Source organism: Falco peregrinus, chromosome 9, assembly GCF_023634155.1.
Source record: "Falco peregrinus isolate bFalPer1 chromosome 9, bFalPer1.pri, whole genome shotgun sequence".
Taxonomy (NCBI): domain Eukaryota; kingdom Metazoa; phylum Chordata; class Aves; order Falconiformes; family Falconidae; genus Falco; species Falco peregrinus.
Genome location: NC_073729.1, coordinates 5,210,936 through 5,228,106, shown reverse-complemented (window position 1 = coordinate 5,228,106; position 17,171 = coordinate 5,210,936). Strand labels below are relative to the sequence as shown.

Genomic DNA, 17,171 nt, shown 5'->3' with positions numbered 1-17,171 from the left:
AGGAAGAGACGCAGCAGCTGGGTGGGCGTAGGGTGCCCACAGCTCATCTTCTAGCGAGCTGAGGCACTGGAGGGAGCGTGTTCCAGATGGGCCCTGTTGTACGTTCCGCCTAACAGGTGGTGAGGCCAGAAAGGTAGCGTTATGAGCACCGTGGAAGTGGCAACTTGGCCGCAGGTTTGTGAGCATCCTGGCCCAGGCAGCACGTGCCCAGGACAGGTTTAGCGTGAGCTGCCCAACGCTCGGGCGGCGGGCGGGACTGTTAACCCACTCGCACCTTCAGTACGGTGAATGGAGAGGGTAGGGGCAAAGGTGTCGGTTCTTCGTAAGGCAAAAACCCACACGCTGTTTCTTCACAAAACAGTGTTACGGAATTGTGAGTGTTCTTTAAAAAATAAAGGCAGCGAGCGTACAGGAGAGGGAGCGCTCCCAAGCGCTCTGCTCAAGTAGAAGCTTGCGTGGACTTACTGTAAGTGAAGTCACCGCAACGTATGTTACGGTTTGATCCTACTGGGTACTGTTGGTGTCAGTCCTGGAGAGAAGAGGTGACTGCTCATTGTGTTTGTCACGCATAGGGCGGTGTAACCTTTCCTGTGGTCTTTGGAGTGATAAGAAAGGTATTTTACATTTATTTGAGGAGGAGGGATTTGATTGGAAATAGCCAAACAAGAATCAAGCCCTTCGTGCTTCACATGTACAGGGACGTTTCCCTCGACATCGGGGAATTTCTGGAAAATTGCTTGTGCTGAGAAGCAGCGATGTTCTGCCAGCAGCAGAAGCTTGTGATTGTCAAATGTTACTACAACACTGAGATGAGTCCCCCTCTGAGCCAACGCTCTCTCCTGCCTCAAATGCTGCTCCAGCAAGCAGGGGAGTTTGGACTTGAAAAAACTGTGCCTGATAAAGTTGCTGTGCTTTCTCTAGGAGATTAACATGCAAGTCTGGTTGCTTTTTTTTTTTTTTTCGTTTTTTCCCCCTCCTTCTGTCTTTCAAAGGCCGGGTTGTTTCCCAGCCCTCCACCCCCCAGTGTATTTGCTGGCGTTAGGTGTTGTCTCTATGTACCATGCATGCTCAGTTATTAGCTTGCATGAAGCTTACCATCGTCCAGTGTTACTCTTGTTCTCGGTGCATTGGCTTTAATCAGTTGCCCTGATAACTACGCCATGTTAAGTGCATCCAAGGTACTCCCTGAAGTACGTATTCACCTCTGCTTTTGGATGACTTGGTTTGGTTTGCATTTTTTTTCTGGGTTCTTTCTGTGTTTTGCCTCACACTGCCAGTGCGCGCTCATTAAAATAAGCTCAGAAACAGAATCCCTTTGCTCCCCGCGTTTGCGTGGTTGGTTGCATTTTTTAGAACAAAAGGGTAAAGATTTGGGAGCTGTGCAGAAGAAAACTTACTGAAAATGAAAAGGAAAGTCACGTAAGTTTGCATTATATCCGCTAGTATCATGCGTACTCCCGAACTCCTTCCCCGGCGAGTATTCTCTTGCTTGGATTGGGTTGTAAGTAAACCTGCGCCCTTGCGTAAATCTCTGCTGCTCCTTCCAAAACTGGTGATGTCCCAGGTTAGTGAGGTGACAGTAGGTTGGTGCTAACCGTGTATCTGCTTTTTTTCACCTGTTGTAGGGGCTGCTTTTTTTGCCCGCCAGGGGAACTTCTGTGGCAGTCACGCTTGAGTTCACACCCCTTATTTACACTAACCCCATAAAATATTTTTATTATTACAAGGTGTATGTGGTTGTTTCAGAGTTACGCCTCCTCCCCACAGGCAAAGGGGATCCATGACTTCTTCCCAGGTGGCTACGTTTGAGATGTCATTTTCCTCGGATTTGTCCTTGCGTGAAACATAACCAGAGCAGCTCCTGCCTCAGGAACAGCAGCCTCGGCAGGGGTGTCCCGCCGCTGTGGGCGCAGGTGGCCGGTGCTGACACAGGTACGGGCCAAGCGGTGCTGCTTGGGAGCTGTTTCAGCTCAGCAACGGAGGACCGGTGGGTTCATTAGCGAGTTTCTGTCAAGTGTGGAGCCATCAGCGGGTCCAACAAACCATAGATTTTTCCGCTGATGCTTTTTGATGTTCATCAGAAGTCAATTCTATTTTGTAATTAGATTTATAGTCTTTTCTGCTCCAATTACTGTTTGGGTACCACTTTATACAACAGAATTGGTTGTAAACTGGCAGATCTAAGGTAGAGGATGGCAGTCCCAGAGAGGCGTTGGACAGGACATGGTTCCATTCATATCCGCAAAAACCAGGCGTGTGCAGCGTTAGGGCAGGGCTGCTGGATCATTCATGGTCGGGGTTACCGGCACCTCTTGGATGATACAGGCTGACGAGACAGGAGGATGGTCCGTCCGGATCCGGGGACAGCCCTCGGAGCTATCGTAGATAGCTGTCGTAGATCTACGGTGACATCCAGAAACCAAACTGCTCTTTAAATGTGGGACTGGACAAAGGTTCTGGGGATATATTAATCACTCCTGAAAATTCAGTGCATTTTCTTTTATATTTCAAAGTTGTGTATCTCTTCATAGCTGAATAACTTACGAGGTTTTTTAAATCTTAAAACCCTGTAGATGTCCCATGCATTTTCTGCATGCTGACTTCCATTGAAAACCATTTTGAAATTAAAAAATATTCTTTTTATTCTTCTGTTGGGGGGGGGGGGAGGAAGGGATATGTATTGAGACAGAATACGTGTTTTTTTTTCCTGTCCACACTTAGCTGCCTTGTTAACTTTCATATTAAAATTGAGTGTTGTAAAATCAAGTGGAAAAATAGTTTCACACCCTGCCCCCCCCCCAAAAATATCAGTGCTGTTCCACACAGCATTTTGTAAGGTTTAAGCCTGGAGTGAGTCCTTTTGTGTAAGTTACTCTGAATTCCAAGGCCAGTATTGAGTAGCAGAGATGATTCAGCTGCCTGGAGTAAGTGACTAATGGGAAAGGATCCCAGCTGGGGGAATATGTTGTGTAATAAAATGAAAATCTTTTCAGGTTTATTAGATTTCTAGCAAAAAGCCCAAAGCTGTTGATATATCTACTTTTAATTTACAGCACAGGATGACAAATGAAATCTCTGGTGAAACTAACTGTATGTGTGTGTGTGTTTCAGTTATTTTGGCAGATACAAACAGCATCAAGTGTGAACTCAAGATACAGAAATAGCAGGCAAGAAATGGGAAGGGGATTAAGGAAAAGTTGAGGAACTGAAATATTATAAGTTTTCTGAATATTTTTAAAAGTTTCAAGGCAGGCTGAAAGGTAGCATCTCATCTTTATGTTAAAAAACAAACAAACCAACCAACCAAACCCCCCAGAACTTAAAAGCCTTTTCTTTGCAGAAGAAATACAGAAAACATTGATATTTTCTAGGTTTATAGTACACCAATTCTAAAGCTGTAGCTATGCGCAGGAAGCACCGATGGTGGTGTTTGTAAGTGTAGTCACTTAACGGAGAGTTTACACCACTGAGCTCGGGTCGGTTTGAGGAAACCGGGAGTATTGCTTGTAAAAGGAGCGTGTGAACGTGTTGCCCATGTGCCAGCCTTGCCTTACCGGCCGCTGCCAGAGATGGACCTTCTTGGGTCTGAGCGGTGTATCAGGGTGGCCGGGACGTGCAGGACCTGCAGAGGCTGGCAGGGAGATGAGGATGAGGAGTGTGTGGTAGGGAGGAAGGGAAAGCCCGTGCTGTCAGCTAGTGAGGACAGGCAGATTGTATCTAACCGATGATGATGATGATGATGGCTGTCCCATGCCTGCTTGTGTGCGGTGCTTCTCTGCTAGGTTGGGCAGTAATTATGCTGTCAGTAAAAGTGTTGTAATCAAATATTAAGGATAGAGTTATTAGGCTAATCAGTAATTAGTTTGTATGGGCATGGCCCTTCTCACAGCGCTGTCGGGCAGAGCACATGGATGGATGCCCCCACGTCAGTGGCATCCAGCATCCGATTAAATGGTGTGCCTCCCTGCTGGGAAGTATTTGGGTCACAGGGTCCTCTGCTCGCTCCCTGCTTACCGCTTCCGTCTGGGAGTTTCATGTTTTACTCCATCTTCAGGCCCTTTCTTTAAGGGCTTTTCCAGTATCACGCTTCCACCCCGTGCAGCTGACCCGACCTGCAGGCAAGGCGCACGTGCCCTGGAAAAAGATGCAGGCAAGGTGCAAATGCCCCAGAAGCGGCACGTCTACAGGGAGAGGAGAAAGGTGTTTGGAGACTGGAAAAGCCACCTGAGAGCTTGCGTCTAGGACTGTGGAACTGGTCCGGTGCTCCCGGTGAGTGCTCGTGGTTGTCCTCACGCCGATGTGGACGGGTGGTGCTGAGCATTAGCATGAGGACCACGGCAGGAGTCTGGGAGAGAGAAGGTAAAATTCAGCTCTGGTTGACATCTCTGAAACTCTGCAGTTCCAGCGGAGGGTCCTCCCTCCCCGCTCGGAGCGCAGTGTCAAAAAGCCGAGGTGTGCTCCCCCTGCCCACAGGCAGCTGTGGTGGTTAATCGCTAATGGGGAAATGACTCATTTAGTGCTCTTGGTTTGACTCAGCCTTGTGAGCATGCACACAGAGCGTAACCTTTATACACAGCTCTGTCTTGCTGGGGACGGACGGACTGCTTAGATGTGTGGCTTTGCAGTTTTGCTTTGTGTGAGACCCTTTGGGATAAGAGCTGTGTGCTTTAATTGCAATTCCGTGGCACAGCCAGATTTCTTTTGAACATCACTTGAAATCTGAATTTCCTGGGTTTATCACCTTTGCTTTGAGAAAAAGGTGTTGTCCTTGTGGCTCTTTCAATCCGTAGAGTTCCTAGCTGTAGTCTTAACTGCAAAATTCAGGTTACTGGATTTTAACTGTGAGCAGTTGTCATGAACAGGATACTCACACCCTGTTCCTTTCCAAGGTGTTTGCAAAGGAATTCCTACCTTGCTAAAGAAATATTTTCCAGAAGCTGCCTTTTTTTTTTTTTTCCCCCTCTTAAGTTCGTGGAGAAACCCGAAGTGAATAAAACTCAAAGCAATACTGTTTCTGAGGCTATAGCCGGCTTGCAAAAATATTCCAAGTTATAGAAAGGTTAAATTTAAATTGATCAACAGCAGTGCAAAATCTTTTAGCTTTGACATGTATTTTCACACAGTAACGACCTCCCATTTTTGAACAAATGAACGGAAAAACTTTTCCATCAGGCTGACGATGCTAAAGCCCCCCCCCGCCCCAAATCACTGCAGAGAAGCAGGCATTCTCAGAAACTCGCTTGAGGCATCTCACATAATTTGACCAGATGAAACTTAATCCATCTTTAGAGAAAAAGCCTCAAAGTGAATTTTAAAGAAACAAATAGGAGACTCAAACCCTGCTTTTCTTCCCCGCGAGCAAGCCAGCTGGCTTCTCTCACCTGCGCATTGCTTTAGGAGAGCAGTACTTTGCATCTGGAAGTTGCTCTGTAAATGCTTGTTGCGTTTCACTGCTTCGTCTCCCACACCTGTATTACTTACACGCTTGGCTGTTGCCAACGGGGACCTCGGGAACACTCGGCAAAATTTTACGAAGGTGCCACCTTGTTTCTCCCTGGACTTGCCGAGGACAGAGCTGGCACCCACCAGCTGTAGCTGTTGGTGCCCTTGGCTGGGCCAGGCCCTGTGCTGCTGCCTGGGCTTGGCGCGCGCCTGCAGAGCGGGGGGCTGCAGCCCCCTGCCCCCCGCACAGCACCCACCCGGCAGCAGGGTGCTGGGACGGGGCTGGCTGGCTCCAGCACGGAAGGTCCCCAAACATCCAAACGGCCGGTGCAGCTTCACTCGGGAGATGGTGGTTTCTTGTCGCCCTTCTCTGGGTTACTGGTCTGGACAAGCTTTTATCCATGGACTGTTATGTTCCCAGCACAAGGTGGCACTCACATTCCGAGGGAGGAATATCCCTTTAGGAACCGGCCGGTGTTAGTTACAAGCGGTTTGGCGCTTTATTGCTCTTTACCGTGTCATATCCCAGGAGTGCGTCTGAATGGTACCGGGGGAAGAGAACACCCAACCAGCGTGAGCCGGCGGGAGGGAGCCAGCCAAGCCAGAGCAACGCTCGGCAAGGGGAATCGGGGAATAGCTTGCTCTTGCTGGTTTTAATCCTTCTGTATTCCACCTGCAGGAGGTTTCTCCTTTGGGATTTTCCAGCCTCATCCATGCCTTGAGTTTCTGCTGTTCCCACAAGCCGGAATCACTGGTGTGAAGGACACAGGCTGTGCCGCACGTCCCTGTGCCAAAGGCCCTGGGAGCGGGCGAGGCGCAAGTACAGGAGGCACAGGGCTAGCAGGGAAAAAGAGTGGGAAGAGGCGAGTGGTGTAACATCCTCCTCATCGCTGAGTCTGTAGGAATCGTTTCTTGGTCAAGATCCAGCATTAACACTTGCCTCAGGAATGCTGCGTGCGTTCCTGGGGGGGGAGGGGTTGCTGGCTGGTCTTACAGCTCCCAAAATCGAGTGAAAACAAGTTGGCTCTGCCTGTTTGGTTGCTACGGGCCGCTTTAAAACCAGTAAAAACCAGTGCGCAGGGGTCGCACCTCCATGCTATGAGCTGGAAGATCCCGGCCACCTAGTCAGCATCTCTTTCTGGAATACTGAACCCTCGTGTTTGGTTTACTTGATATTCTCCCCCACAACGTAAGGTATTTATTATCTAAATAGTAGATTCATTTCTGTGAAGTCTTAATGAAAACTATGGAGGAATACAAGCAGCGGAAGATGTACCAAACACTGCCTGGCCTTCCCTCAGTCCAGGGTGTGCCGCCCCTGCTTGCTCTGGCAGCCCTGGCTTGCTGCTCCCACGGAAACCATGGCTTTAAACTTCAGGACTCTTATTTTTGCCTATCCCTTTTTTGGATCAAAAATGACTGAGATCAATGCAGCAATAATCTACCACGTATCAAAATGATCTATGAAGGGGATCAGTTACGGTGGCAAAGAGATGGAGGCGTTGGGGCACAGAAACATGAACTGGCTGCCTTAAGGGAATAGAGCCGAGCGGTGCCAGACTGAAGTGGCGCTGATCTCCTAAACCCAGTTTAAAGTGCAGAGAAGAGACCTGATGCGTCACCTTCTGTGCAGGTTTAAGCATTCCCTGACACTGACCAGCTAGTCCAGTGGTACAATGGTGTTTAGAGATGCAGGAGATGTTGACTGGCTGTTAAAAGCTGTTTGTGTGCCCCCGAACTGAACCCCAGAAGGCAAATTTTACTTCTGCAGAAAAAGAAAGCAGAACAGTGCCCAAACCCTGGTCTGCTTTGAAAGTCTGGCTGAGGTTGGGTGCTCCGGAAAGTCAAATTGGCTGACAGAAAGGAAGGTGAAGAGAGAGGAGGTGCTGCCAATTCTAAAGCGTACGCAGATGCTTCTCATCAGCGGAGAAGTGGTCGCAGGTGTCGGTGGGGTGAGCGCCCTGCGAGCTGCGCTTCTCCAGAGCTCATGAGAGAAGTGCCCCTGCCAGAAGCAGCATGCCGAGGGAAGCAGAAGGGACCTGTCCCCTGCCTCAGCCACCCAGCTTGTGTGTGTGACCTCTGGTAGAGGCAGGCTGGTGGCAAAGCACCTGAGGCACCAGCTGCCCTCCCGTGCCGCAGCCCCGGCGGCAGTGGTGCCAGCCTCGGGGGAAAGGGAGCAGCGTGGGCGCCTGGGAATCGGGCTGCTTGGCTGCTTTGGTCAGGGAAGCCTGCAACGGATAGTATTTTTTTATACTCTTGAACTTTTCCACCTTATATTTAGTGCTTCTCCTGTTCCTGTTGCCCTTCGCACTTGCCTTACTAGAGTTGCCTTACAAGTCACCGAAGCATTTGAACTCTGGCTCCTGGTCTCTGTAAAACAAGGATGATACCACCTATTGCCTAACAAAGCCTGTAAGGCTAATAAAGCTATAAGCTCCTCAGGACAAGGGCTTTTCCTAGTTATGCAGACTTCTGTGCATGTATTATGAGTCTTGAATTAGGTAGCCATAACTCCCATGGTCAGTAAAACAATTAGACCTCTTTCCTTTTCTAGCTTACAGAAGATGTAGGGCAACAGTAACCTTCCTCTGTTCCTTTTTATCTTTTGGAAACGCTCTTCCCCCCATACAAACCTAGCATATCTGTAGAAGTGAGACTTGTATCCCTTTTATGTTGCCAAGAAGCTGCAGTTGCAGTAAGAATCTATTTAGGCTAATTAGATTTTGCAAATCCATTACGGTTCTCTTGCTGGTGCCTGCAGACAAAAACCGGTGTGCCTCTTACAGGGCCTGACCATCGCATAGGGCTTCCCAGTGCTCGGCAGGCATGAGTGCTGCTTCACTTGACCACAAACTGGTGTAAGAAGGAGGAGCCTTGGCTCTGGAAAGCAGCTGTAAAGCCGAGAGGAATGGCTGTGCGTCTTGTGACCTTTGCTGATGGCATGCGTGATTGCCCGACGTGGTATCACATGATGACCATCATAGACTGCTAAGAATCAAGCAAAGCTTTTTTTCTTCCTTGCATCACCAGGGTGAAAGCTTCCACAAAGCTGACGTAGCACGTGCAGCTCGACAAGGTGGATGACTTCGGGCAAACTCCAGGGATTTGGAAAGCGTTAGGTTTTTTGGCAGCTCTGCCACTGCTTCCTCTTTACAGGCAAACGTGTCCCCCTTTTCCCCTCTGTAAAATGGAAATAACTCTTCTCTCATTTTTAATTGTGTGTATTTGAACCGTAACTTTTCCACAGCAGAGATCTTCCCCCCCTCCCCGCTCCAGCTGGGCAAGGATTTAGAAGGAAGAGGCTAAAGGGGCATTAGTTGTAGACCAGTATCAGCCAGTATGGTATATGCTCATGAGCTGCTAAGCTCAGCAGAGCCTTTCACCTCTCCAGGGCTGCTTCATGTGGATCTTTGCTGGCTGCTGTAACATGCCATTTTTCCAGCAGCTGGTTCTAATCTTCTTGCAGGATCTCCTGAGCTAGCTTCGCTGCGAAGATTTTAACTGGGCTTTGGTATCCTAAAGGAGTAAAGGGTAGGTAAGTGGTGATTTATTTCTCACCACAAGAGTATGTTTCAGGATTGTCCTTCCTTTTTCTCACTTACAGACTCTGAAATTTATTTCTCTGGCTAAAAATGTCAGTCCTTACCAGCAGTCATGACTGGAACTGATAATCTCTGTCCAATTCCCAGAAAAGAGGCATTTCCACTCCAACGCTCACCCTGAGAAGTGCTTGTAAGCACCTAGCTGCTGGTTTGGGAGGGGAGGGTGGTCCAGGCGCTGCTTGGCAGTGCTGCCATAGCAGGGAGCAGAGGTGGCTGTGGGCTGTGCCGGCTGGAGCGGTGCTTAGCCCTGCGGTGGTGGCCTGACCACCCTGGGCTCCTCCAGCCAGGACGGAATCACGCACTGGGAAGGGCAGCGTGGGGGTCTCACACCCTGCCCTCTCCGACTGGAACCTGAAGCATGGGGACTGTCTGCCTGTGAGCTCTGTGGGAGCGTTGTTTGCTTGAAGAAATGGTTTGGATTGTGGTTATTTTTCATTTTTTTTGGCAAGATTTCCCCGGGAGAGGGAGCAGTCCACACAAATGATGTCGAGGGGAATTAATCAGCTTGTCCCAGCTCCAGCTAAACTGCATTTTCTGCGTTGCTGTCAAGTCCTTCTTTCATGCTCCTCAGCCTCAACCCCTCTTCCTTCACCTTCTGACTCCTCTCATAACCCTGCCGTACCTTTGCCTGTGCTAGCCCTCTGAGGCTGGTATTCAGTGAAGACGCTTGCACCTCTTCCCATTTTAAATCATCCTTCCTACCACCAAGGCTGCTTCCAGCACCCTGTCCCACAGCCCACATCTCCTTCACTGGTCCCTGCGCCCAAGTCACTTCCCTCCCAGCGCTATGTCCTCTGCACCCCTGGCCCGAGCCACAGAGCCAGGGCTCAGTGGCAGCTCCTGCAGTCACTGTGGTGATAGTCATCAGGCAAAAGAGGAGATGCATCAGTTCAGGAATTTGGGGCTGCCTTCGCTTCTTTCAGTTCTAGCAGCAGTCACTTCCAGAGGCTTGCTGCTGCTTAGATAGCTGTTTGGAGGTTGACTGTTTTCCTAGCAAGTTGATTATATTTCCAGTGACACATGCATAGAAAACCAGAGGAAGATTAGGGGTTGTGGAGTTCAAAACCGCTGCTGCCAAAGTTCCTGTCTTCATGGTGTCTTTTGTTATATCAGGAAAAGTTCCAAAAAATGGTAGCCTAGTTACCGCTTAAAGGAAGGGTTTGTGGCTTCTTGCTGATGACTTCTTTCTTTATTCATTCCTTTCCTTTTTTTTTTTTTTAATAACCAAGAAGGGATATAACAGAGCTAACCTTGTGATAATCAAGCCTCTGTTGCATTGTATCTCAGTACATCTGATACAAAAGCATCTACTGACATGTGCTGTGATTCTTAGTGCTGCTGTAAGCTGAACCGCTCTGGGAAAATTTCCAAGGAATAATGGGCAGAATTCTCAAGGACAAGATGAGGAGGACAGCGCAAGGAATCTGTTCAACGGCAGTCCTGGGAAATTAGTGTGGCAGGGAGGCTGTCGTAGCAGTGACTGGCATTCATAATAATGTTACTCTTTATCTCGATGTGCCAGCGGAAAGATTTAAGAGGTTTTGTGTGTGGATGACCCTCAAATTAAGGGTAGAACTGGAGTAGTGGATTTTGCAGCACAGACTTGAAGTTCTACAGCTGTTAGGGGAATAAACGGTTTTCACTGGAGTGAGATCTGCAGCTGTCTGCTTGGAGATGGTCATCTCTGGTAAAGACATACCCTGAGACAGAAGCAGTCTTCTAAGAGCATGGCTGTGACAGTTACGTCTCTGCTGTGTGCTCTCTCTGACTGTTCGATACAAAGAAGCCTACAGACACATGCTGTGATTTTTAATGCTACTGTCAGCTGAACCACTCCGGGAAATTTTCCAGGGACCATTGGGCAGAGTTCTGAAGGACAGACTGAGAACAGTGCAAGGGACCAGCGCTAAGAGCAGTGCTAGGAGGCTGCTGCGTTAGAGACGTAGCCTGAAAGGGGGCACGCTTCTAAACGTGTAGCTTCTTTTAAGTTAGTACAAGCAGGCACGATCACGTGCTGGCAGACAGCTTGTGTTACAAACAGCCCCCAGTACTCCAACGTAACAGCATCTAGGCCCGTGACTCAGTCCCCGTTTGTGTAGGTGGGTGAAGTGGGATTTCAGTTATCAAGCTGTGTGTCCCCTTTCTTTGGGCAGAGAAGTGTATTGCAGCTGCACTGTGTTGCAATTCACAAAGCGGTAGTCGGAGTATGATGGTTTACTTCTCTAGTGTTGCTCTGTCTGCTCTTAGTGAATGTTATCTAAGCCCATCAGATCATGTAGTTCATGTTGATTTTGGAGCCTGGTGGGTGATACTACCCGGCGGCCAGGGTAAACAGTTCACACTGCAGCCAAAGTTCACTCTGGCAGGTCTGAGTTGTCATCTCTACTTCCAGTTTGCATTGACAAAATGGTACGAAAAAGGCAGGGGGTTAGTGGAAGTGGGTGAGGCAGTTTAACTCGTATTGTTGATGTGTCTATTCAAAGGGCAACACCAGAGTCAGCTGAGCATGAGTAAATTCTCATTTATGAGGGCCTGACCTTAGACTCTGGACCTCCACAGCTGAAGAATCACTAAAGGGCTGCAGAATTACATTTCCACCGAAACAAGGATGACTTGAACTTCAATAGAAATGCCAGGTCCACCTCGGCTTTGTAATGTGCTCTGAGATAACAGCATGCGTTACTTCAGAGGAATCCGTTTTGCCATCTCACCAGAGACCTGTTGGCTGGTGCCATCCAAGGGCCAGTGCTCTGACAGAGCTTACATCTCCAGGAGTTTCTGTTCAGAAGACATCTCTAGGCATGGAATTCCTGCTTCCTGTTAAGGCTGGGTGCACAGCAGATTTTGTCTGTTGACATTGGCAAGACTTTTCAGGCTTCATTTCAGTGCCTTTCTAGCTCTTTGCTTGGCTGTTTCATTACTTGAGTTGCATGACTTAAGTTCTGAAATTCTTTTCAGATGTTTTTTCTACTTACCAGCACCACACTGCCTGGATATGACTATCAGAAAGCACAACAGTGGTGCTTAAACCGTGATAGTCATGCATAGTGGGTCTCCCAGGATTTTGATTCCATCGCTTTTTGCTTGAGCCTGGGTACCTGTTTAAACAAGGAGAAAAACTACCATGCAGGATAAGCTGTTGCAAAGTTCAACTGAAGTTTGGGGTGAGGCCTTAGATGGGTTCTGACAACCAGTGGCTCTCTGACTTCTACCTGGGAGGCAAATCTATGTGGTGGAAAAGCTCCTGGTTAAAGGGTTGTGATTTTGTCCCTTTGTGGAGGAGCCCAGTTAAAGGGCAGATCTCACAGTGCTGTCAGGAAGAAAAGGACGCTTGTCTGGATAGCTCTTCTCTACCGCCCAGCCTCTCCACAGGACTATGGATGAAATAAGTTTTCAATTCTACTGCGGGATAGAGAAAGCAGCCCAAGTTCACAGAGCCCAAGGGTGGCATTTTTTCGATAGTCCCAGCTGCCACATAAGCCAATGGCAGATTCGTCCCCGACCTCCACGGTAGCGGCACTAAGCCAACATTGTATGCTCCAGCAAATCATTCCCTCAGGCTCCATAAATCCTGTGCTGTTGTCCTGCTTCTGGGGCGGTGAGAGGACACCCTGTGTCAGCGTGCTCTGAGAGCAAACTATGCGGCAGGGGTGGCAACAGTGTTTTAAGCTGCTAAACTCAGCATGCAGGGATGGAGCTGAATGCCTAATTGAGAAATATCAATGCCCAGACCACTGCCAGTGAGCGAGCGTCGCTTGTCTGGTTTGGCATTTGCAGAAGTGCATGTTGCCACTCTCGCTGCAGAACACGGGGCTGTGGAAAATGGAGGTTTCTTGACCTGTTAATCGGGGAGAGACACAGCAGCTGACACTATGGACTACCCTTATGCTTGGCTGGAAACACTATTTGCTGTTTTAAGCTGAACACAGCCTCCTAACCTATTCTGCTCTGTTTCTCATCTGCTATTATATTCAGTGTACAGAAGCCTTTTTTGTTATGAACTGAGATACTATGTGAGAACACATCTTCCCCCAGAGCAGAAGGCCAGCAAGTCTCTTTGCAATGACTTCCACAGAGGGACAGCAAAAACACTGGTCAGGTTTGAAGGCTTTGGTTTCTCCAGCTTCTAAGAACTTCCTCTCTTTCAGATGCTCTGGAAAATACATCAAGACTGGATGAGTTAGCAAGCGAGACAACAGAGAGGCTGTGTGGCACCTGCATGAAAGATGGCAACAGGAGAAGGGGGAGGCAGAAAGCATGGGACAAGAACAGAGATAAGAATGACCTTGACAGGAGAGGATAACAGGTAGTGATGGCCCGGGAGATGGAAGTGCAATAGGCACTGGAAAGGGGAGACCTTGGAAAGATTAACAAGACTAAACTGTACTGAGGAGGAGAGGCCATGCACTGAGGTTTCCAGGCAGCTGTGCAACCATTTTCTCATGCAGTGAAGGAAATAAAAACATGCACCATGTGGTAGAAAGCAGAAATCCAAGAGCAAGGGATTTTTCTGTTTCCTCCCCCAGTTTTGTGAAAAAAGTTTGCCCTTTCTCTGGAGTTGCTAACTTTTCTTCTAGAAGCTACTTCCTTCAGAAGGCATGGTCAATTTTGCAGTTCCTCAGAGTGCAGATTTTAATTACACATCTCAGTATAATGCCTTTGTTTGGAGAAGTGTTGTGCAAAAAATTGACATCTGAGTTTTTACAGCTGGCAGAGCAATAATGATTTAAAGGAAATTCCTCTCCCTATACAAGTCAAGGCATGCTGAATTCACCCTTCCCCAGAAGCTTGTGTCACCGTCCATGCAAGCAAAGCAACTAGTCTGGGCAGGTGACATTTCTCATCTGCTTTGAAGTTCCAGTCAGTGGCGGATCAGACCCACTCAGGGACTGAGTGAAATCTGTCCTGCCAGCTCTACCACTCACTCAGCAGGTTCACAGAAGACTGTAGCGTGGATGTCACTGCACTGTTGCAGTTAGTAAAACCTTGAAACTGCCCTAATTCTGCTGATTTCATTCTATCTTGGCACGCAAGAGCTCAGGTGGCTGGTTTTTACCTTCTTCCTGAAGTTTGCCCCAGTGCACATGGAGAACTGGCCCTACTTTCCCTTTGGCAATCTATGAAGGGCCCCATTACTCACCTTTCCTTCAGGGAAATGATGAGGATGGATTCTCTTGCCTGCAGGAGCCCAAAAGAACGTGAAGCACCTGGACTGGAGGCTGCTCACCCTCCATATCCAACACCATCTTCCTTGGTATTTCCAGTCAGTCCCTACATTGAAAGAGTTTGGGGATAGGCTGATACCACCAGAAGAAATCTGGGTTCATTCTAGCCACCACTGACAGGCAGTGCTTCCTACGGGATGTGTCCCACATGCGTAATGGCGGCAGCTCTCAGCTTGCTCTGGTCTACATCACAGCCGGGACAAGCTCAATCCCAGATCTGCAGCTTATGGGCTCCCTTTGGCCAGATGCTTCTCAAACGCAAGATTGTGAGGCTCGGTTGGATCAGTGACCTCAGTGAAGGCTCTGAGTATTCAGAACAAACAGTTCCTCTGGCTTAAAAGCTTTGGCAGATGCTCCTGCTTTCATGTTCACTTACTTGGCATAAGAGGGGCTGCTTAACAGAAGACTTAAAACCCTCGCACTCTAGACAAGGTGCTTTGGTGCTGATTGCTTTTACCATATTAGAAAGCTCCTGTCCTCCAAATCATGGAGGACTACGCTTTGCTTCTTATATCCTCTTTGCTGAGCTTTTTGGGATTACTTCAGGCCTTGGAAGTCAATATGAAGGCTTGTGTTAATTTGAATGATTGCTAACTCAGGCCTTTTGCTGTTCCATGCCCACTACACCCTAGTCTATCAAAAGAGAACCACTGATGGAGGGAGAACCTGGTCCAAGAGGGTTGAAAAGCTGGAACCCTGGCATTACTGATCTCCACAGGTGTCAAGAGACCTCGGCTGTGAATTGTCAGGGGGTTTGCACAAGTTGTGAGCATGAAAGAATAACATGAGCCTTATCTGCTAAATAAACTCTCTCAAGTATTATAGAGGTGCCCACGACCTGGGACGACCCTTAATACTCCACAGCACTGGCTGCACGTGAAGTGGTTAAGTGCATGACTGACGTGTAGATGCGAGCCAGCAAGGGATGCTTAGGATTCTCCATTTCTTATGCTGAATTGCAGGAGAAGAGTGAGTTGGCTCTGTAGTATGGGATGTAAGAGCCTTGGGATACTTAGGGGAATAGCACAGGAAAGAAGGTTAGAGAAGGAAAGGCTGGAATTCAACGGTCTCCAAAGAGGATGCAGATTATGAAAGGGGGAGTGAGACGTGCTCTAAGGCAGAGAGATCAGCAAGCACTAAGGTGTGTGCTGATAGCAATAAACAAGCTGCTAGTGTTTTGGCTGAGGGGAGTTGCCTCACTAATCTCAGCTGAGACAGTGGAAGAAAAGCAGCAACAGAGCTGAGTAAAGAATGGGACGCTGGGAGAGAAGAAAATCGGGAAGCAATTGAATTACTATAAGGTGGTACAGGAGTCAAAGGGCACACAGTAGCAGTGTGTAATCACAGCTGAACAGCTCTCATCAGGCCAGTCATCTGTCTGCCTTTCAGCCCGCTTTTGGTTTTCATCTCACTTATTTTGTCCTCCCCCACCTCTTCTTCCTGAGTCAAGAAGTGGATGTTCTGTTTACAGAAGTGGATGTTTCCTCCATAAGAAGTGCTAAAGCTGCACGTCACTTCTCCTGGGTGCTCCCCTCTCCTTGTACATTTATTTAACAGCAGCAAACACTCTTCATTTAGAGATGCTGCTGTAGTTCACAGAGGTCCGCTGGACATGTCCTTGGCAGATGGATTTCCCCGTTTGCTCAGGATTTGCCTGTGACATTGGGTCCCAGAGGAATAGCCACTGCACAACTGTAGTCTTCTCTGTGCAGGGCATGCTCTGCACAGTCTATAGCTGGGTACACAGTGTCTGAGAAACCTGGCCAGGGCAGTTTGCCTGGCACACTGCAGTCCTAGATGTTCCAGCTGGAAGTAGCACCCCACCTCTCACTGTTGCTGGGGCTGCGGCTTTGGTACGCAGGCTGCTAGGACTGGAGCTTTGTCTGTGTAACTAACGCTGCCGCTCCTAGCGATCCTTGGCCCAACTGCTTTGCCAGAGGCCCTTTCCTTCTGAGCCCCAAACAGCAGCAGCTTGTCTCAGGATGGGTTTCATCATACTGAAATGGAGGCATCCTAGCCAAACAGCCTCTCTGTGCTCTACGTACCCGGGACGGGTTGAGCTGCCTTCTGCCAGTGCCATAGACCAGCAACGCAGATGAATGCGCTCAGTATTGGAGGAATTTCTCCTTTGAACACTGAGATAACTAGCTTTTAGTAGATTCCCAACATAGCGAAGGCTTGTGTTAAGTGAATTTATTTCCGCCTTCCTCTCACTTTTATGTATTGAATTAATATTTTCTTTTCAGCAAGTCAGCTGTGCCTGCCTCTCTGTAAGAAACATTGGAGTTTGCTTTAATTCTTCTCTCAGAAAGATCTGCTTATCCTGCCTGTATACAAGGTCTCACTTAGGAGACCTCTATTTGCATGCGGTGACTATGAAGTATTTCGGAATAGCTGGTTCTTTTGTCCCTGCTAGTGTGTTCCTAACACAAACGTCATGAACAGGGCGGATGGTGGGTGCAAAAACTCTTTCAGCATTGGCAAGTGTTTGGTTTGGTTGATGGCACCTTGTCTTAAGTGACACAAGTAAACTTGGAGACAAGAAAGGAAACATTATCAACTGGTGTGTTTCCAGAGGTTTACACTGCTGAATTGGCAACTAGCTCTGCTTTTATTTCCCCCAAGACTGACACATCTACACTGCACGTCAATTTTAGTGCCGGCTACAGCAATTTACAATCTTCCTTTCCAGAAGTGAAGTTTCTCAACCAATTATAAATGAACAAAAAATATTTCTTGCCAGTCATGCGACCGGTCCGTGAGCAATAAGAATTAATCCAATGGACACAGGTACACAGAACAGTCTGGGAATCTTGCAAGGAAGTGTTTTCTGAGGAAAACTTATGTCTGTAGGATATGGTATTAAAAAGGGTTCCATGCTGTATCTCCTTCTTTCCCAGAA

General features: G+C 48.2%; 1 long non-coding RNA gene across 1 annotated transcript; it reads right to left on the bottom strand.

The window, feature by feature from the left end:
• Positions 1-3,254: 3,254 nt before the first annotated feature.
• Positions 3,255-15,165, bottom strand: LOC129785123 (uncharacterized). Its single transcript, XR_008748719.1, has 2 exons — positions 14,185-15,165; positions 3,255-13,197 (listed from the first exon to the last, which is right to left on the bottom strand). It is a non-coding gene; the product is annotated as an uncharacterized LOC129785123 (long non-coding RNA).
• Positions 15,166-17,171: the final 2,006 nt, after the last annotated feature.